This window comes from Ictalurus punctatus, chromosome 20 (genome assembly GCF_001660625.3).
Source record: "Ictalurus punctatus breed USDA103 chromosome 20, Coco_2.0, whole genome shotgun sequence".
NCBI lineage: Eukaryota > Metazoa > Chordata > Actinopteri > Siluriformes > Ictaluridae > Ictalurus > Ictalurus punctatus.
In genome coordinates, this window is record NC_030435.2 from 21271595 (window position 1) to 21277712 (window position 6118).

The window sequence follows — 6118 nt, forward strand, 5'->3', positions numbered from 1 at the left end:
TAATTAGCACGTTGATAATAGATGCAGGATTTGCAAAAGAAAGCACTGTTACTGTTCAAATTTTCACATACCTTCCTGCTAATCTGTTTTTTCCAGAAATTTCCAATTACTCCAAATATACTCAGTCAACAGACGTGTAGTCATGTCTGAGCGGTGCTTGTTTAGCTTTGTGCTAGAGGTACAAGACTCATTTTGCTAGCAAGTACCAGAAGTCTCAGAATCGACCAAAATCTTAATATTTGCTTCAGTGTGATGTCTCAAGTGTTTTAGGACATGATATAACTTTCTACAGTATACTCTATAAACATAGACAAAACTTCACCATGTAGCTGAATGCTCTAATGTTACTGAGGCGGCCATCTTGAAAACCAGAACAATTTTTATATATAACATATAAGTAAAATGACATCAAAATAAGATTTGGGCATGAATTAAAAGGAACTGGAAAAGTGAGATAGAGAATGTTAGCTACATCAGTGTCTTAGCTCCAGTGCAAAACTACACAAGCAAATATCAGAACCCTTAATGGATGTTGTCCCCGTAAGGGTTTGTACCATTAAAGGTTCTGTGTAGAACCCTACAACAAAGTGCTTCCTTGTAGCCCTTCTAGGAGGTTTAAACCCCATTAATTATCCAATTAACTCTTAAAGAACACCCGAGGAACCTCTTTTCCAAGAGTGTATAGTCTGTAATATGTAGTAATGGTTACCTAAGGTTTCCTAGCTTCATAAAGAATTTGCAACCCTTATTCATAAAGCTTGTTTGTAAGTAATACCCTCAATAAACTCCTGGGAAAAGGGATCCTCAGAGGTTCTTTGGATAGTTTAGGGTTCCTACCTTCATGTAAATTGTATGTGTTAAGAATACCATTGGTACACTCTTGGAAAAAGTGATACCTCGGAGGGTCTTTGGAAGGTCGAGGGTTCCTACTTTCCTAAAGAGGTTCTGCTTGAAATATAAATAGTACCATCATTACACAAAATAAATCATACACACAAAATAAAGGTTCCTCAGGTGTTCTTTTGATAATTAAAGGTTCTTAGTTTCATGTAAATCTCATGTGTACATTGTACCATCAGTACACTATTGGAAATAAAAGGTTCCACAAAGGTTCTATTGACAATTAATGGTTCCTAGCTTTTACTTGGAACCATGTCTTGTAAAAGTTTACGTATAAATAGTAGCAACGGTATGCTCTTGGAAAAAGTGGTCCTCAAAGTTTCCTCAAAAGGGTTCCTAGCTTCCTAAGGAGTTTCTGCTTGGAACAATTTCTCATGGAGCTTATGTGTAAATAATACTATCATTACACAATTGGGTTTCTCAAAGGTACTTTGGATTCTTAAGGTTTCCTAGGTTCCTAAAGAGGTTCTGCTTGGAACCCTTTCTAGTTCTAGCTCATAAAGCATATGTGTAAATGGTACCATCAGTACATGCTTAGTAAAAAAAAGGGGGGGGGGGGGGGGTTCCTCAATCATTCTTTTGACAATTTAGGGTTCCTAGCTTCATGTAAAACACGTGTGTACTGTCAGTACACTCTTGGAAAAAGGGATACCTCAGAGGTTCTTTGGAAGGTCGAGGGTTCCTACTCCCTAAAGAGGTTCTGCTTGAAATGTAATTAGTACAATCATTACACTTTTGGGGAAAATGTTCCTCGAGTGTTCTTTTGATAATTAAGGGTTCCTAGTTTCCTGTAAAGCTGATGTGTACATTGTACCGTTAGTACACTATTGAAAAAAGGTTCCACAAAGGTTCTGTTGATATTTAAGAGTTCCTAGCTTCTGCTAGGAGCCCTGTCTTGTAAAAGTTTAGGTATAAGTAGTACCAGCGCCACTGTACACTCTTGGAAAAAGGTATCCTTAAACATTCCTCAAAAAGGTTCCTAGCTTCCCGTAGAGTTTCTGCTTGGAACATCTTCTTATAAAGTTTATGTGTCAAATATACCATCCTTTCACTATTCGGGGAAAATGGTTTCTGAAAGGTACTTTGGATAGATAAAGTTTCCTAGCTTCCTAAAAAGGTCCTCCTTGGAACCCTTTCGAGTTATAGCACATAAAGCATATGTGTAAATAGTACCATCAGTACACTCTTAGTAAGAAAGTCTTCCTCAGTAGTACTTTTGATGATTGAAGGTTCCTAGTTTCATGTAAATCTTATGTATAAATAGTACCATTAGTAGATTCTTGGAAAAAAGAGTTCTTCAACATTTCTTTAAATTGTTAATGGGTTCCAAAGCCTTCTAAAGAGGCTCTACATAGAACCCTTTCTGATGGGGGAACCTGATAGGATTTTACATATAACGTTTAACCCCTAAAGACAAATACATACTGTATATAAAGAAAAATACAGTCATTTTTTAAACGACTGTAGCTGTTTGATTTGTTGACACTAGAGCATGTATGTGAAGTATCAGCAGTCTACGACATGAAGGCTGCAAACATTTTTGCTTGTTTTTTTGTGAGGTTTTTTTTTTCCTTTTCTTTTATCAATGCGTGGTCATGCAAATTGCACTGTTTTCAGAAATCACTCATCTGTGGCACTGTGTATTTTCAGATCCCTCCCAGGAAGAACACATGTGGTATGATGACTAAAAAGACGACCATTAAAGGAGCTTTAGATTTTTTTCTTGTAATGAAAGCACTGAGACTTATTTAGGGAAGGTAGATAGTATTTGTGTGTGTGTGTGTGTGTGTTATTGTTGAGTTGTGCGTCGGCAGCGTTTGATGCCACTATTGATGACAAAGTTGTGCAGAAAGTCATGAAGCCACAGAGGAATTTGATTACCTTCATCCATTATCCGCACAGTGAGCGACAGAGAAGCTCGCCATCTGTCATCCGTTTCATTTGCATCGTCAACACCTGCCCTGCCTGTTTACGACTCTCTCTCTCTCTCTCTCTCTCTCTCTCTTTCAATTTCTCTTTCTATATGTCAGATGGGATTTCTTTTTATGAACATGAATTTAATGAAATAATTTATGTTTTTCATTGCCCTTATAAATATAGAATAATGCTATTTAAATAAACACAAGCGCTTTACGTATGATGAAACATTCACACCTTGTGCTCAGAGAATAGCGACAGTGATGGGAAGAGTATTTACTCTGGAGAATTGGAAACAATTTTAATAATTCAGATAAAATTCACAGACTCTGGATGCAGTTTGTTCTTTAATCAGGCATGTGACACCAATTTGTGTGCGAACAGGATAAACTGGTGGACAAAGAAACAGGCCCAATGATGGATACAGTTTGATAATGGCATATAGTCAATCTGAACCGATTTAAACATGTGTGTATCTGTAAACATATATACATATGAGGCAAAGACTATCTCATAAATTCATAAAGGGGAAAGTTAGGGATTAGAAGTAAGGCTGGTATGCATACATTTTGCATACATTTTCTAAACAAAATTCAAGCTTATTATAATTTACACATGTAAAAGTATAAAGAAATCTGAAATAATTTTCTCATTAATCTTACGCTGCAATGATACTATGAAGTGAACATGGATTATGAGGCTTTATTTAAAAAATAATAATAATAATAATAATAAACCCCTTAAAAATCAGATAAAAAGTAATTCAACATATATTTCCCTAATATATATATATAGAAAATTTCCCTAATATAGAATTTTCTATAAATACTATAATGTTTCAATATGTTTCCCTAATACTGAAATATACCGATAACACTTTTTATCTATATCGCGCCTTTCACAAACCCATGGTCGCTTTACTGAGTAATCAAAGGAAATGGTAACATTAAAAGCATTTTTAAAAAAATAATAAAAATCAATCAAATTTTATACAGGATAAAATATATAACAGCAAACAGTTTAAGGAGAAGCATAGCTGTAGCCACTTCTATAGTTGAAACCGTATTCACAGCCAAGAAAGGAGAAATGAAGTTAATTGTTTGTGAGAAGGGAAACAGTTTGTGAACATGTGTGTCTTGAGTTTTGATTTAAATAAGGCAAGACTTGTGCAGTGTCAGAGATACTGAAGTAGCATCTTCCAAAACTTGGAGGCTATGGCACTGTTGGATCTACCTTCAACTGTAGAGAGTTTATTTAACGGGTAATATAGAATTTTCTATAACACTCTAATAGTTCTATCTGTTTCTCTAATACTGTAATACAGAAGTTCCTACATGCTTCTACAGCAACTACAATACTTTTACATAGAATGTTCTCTAAAACGATAATGTTTCTAGATGTTTTTCTAGTACTCTAGTATAGAAGTTTCTCTAATTCTATAAAATAGAAATTTCTGTAATACTATAATATTTCTAGATCTGTATCTAATACTGTTACATAGAAGTTTCTAGAAGTTTCTATAGTTCTATGATATAGAAATTTATGTAATATTCTAGTATTTCTCGATGTTTCTCTAATACTGTAGTATAGAAGTTTCGAAGTTTCTCTAATTCTATAAAATAGAAATGTCTGTAATACTATAATATTTCTAGATATGTATCTAATACTGTTTTTTAGAAGTTTCTAGAAGTTTCTATAGTTCTATGATATAGAAATTTCTGTAATATTCTAATATTTCTCGATTTTCTCTAATACTGTAGTATAGAAGTTTCTCGAAGTTTCTCTAATTCTATAAAATAGACATTTCTGTAATACTATAATATTTCTAGATGTTTCTCTAATACTGTATTATAGAATATTCAAGATGTTTTTCAAATATTATCATATTCATGTTTCTAGAAAATAATCTATTATTATAATAGAAGTTTCTAGACATTTCCCTAACACTGAAATATAGAACTTTTTCCAGAACTATAATATTTCTAGATGTTTCTAGAGTTCTAAGTTTCTCTAATATTATGTAAGATCTAAAAATTTCTCTAATGCTGTCATATAGATGTTTCTCTAATATAATATCACAGATGTTTCTAAAATTTACTATAATAGAGATTTTTCTAGAAGTTTCTCTATTACTGTAATATAGAAATTTCTCTAATAATGCAATATAGCATTATTGTGATAACATTATCACATAGAAATTTATAGAAATTTCTGTAGTACTGTAAATTAAGTTTCTCTAATAAAGTAATCTAGAATTTTTTTTTATAATAATACTGAAGTTTCTAGAAATTTCTGTAATACTGTACATTAGAAGTTTCCGTAGTACTGTAGTATAAAAAAGTCTCTAATACTACAGTATAATGTATACTGTATATAGACATTTCAGTAGCACTTTCTCTGAAGGCCATTGTGTATATTATGCATTCGTAAGGCATTATACACATCATTATAAAAAATGTATTACACTGTATTTCAATGTTTATTAGCAATGTTAACGAGCAACACATTAAAACGCTAACAGCAAAGAAACTCGGATTTATTTTGAATAATCTTGAATAGCATTTGCTGTTTATTGCTCTCTCTCTCTCTTTATTTATTACTTCAGTATAGCTGATTGTTTATTACTGAGTGTTTTTAGTGTAATTTTGGGCTGGATTCAATTGTGAGAAATGTAATATTGTAAATTACTGTTTAAATAAGTCTACTTCCAATGCAATCCATAATGCATAACAGACATTTCTATAAAGCACAATGCATTTTCAATGCAGTTATAATAATATGAATGTAAAATGATTTCTAAATGTATTATGGATTGCATGCTATGAATGTATTTGTTGATCGTTATAGGTACGGCCTTCATAGAAAGTGAGTGAAATTTCCCCAATGTTGCAATATTGAGGTTTCTAGAAGTTTCCTTAATGCTGTAATATAGAGGTTTCTAGAAGTTTCCCTAATGCTGTAATATAGACATTTCTAGAAGCTTCCTTAATGCGGTAATATAGACATTTCTAGAAGATCCTAGAAGTCTGTATTCTGTCTATTTCTATCTCTTCACCCTCCTTTGTATTTCCTTTGTACATCCTTTAAAAAAAAAACACTGCATAAATTTACATCGTCTCACAAAATGATCTCACCCACCATGCCATTTTTATATTAACCCACCGTATGCTGACCAACTTGCTTCACTTCATGGCTTTTTTTTTCAACCCCCGAAACCTGAAAGCAAGTGAAAACATTTTGGTTTCATCCTGCACCTTTCCCTCGTTCCCTCCCCCTCAGATCCCCAGGTGGTGCAGGCGAC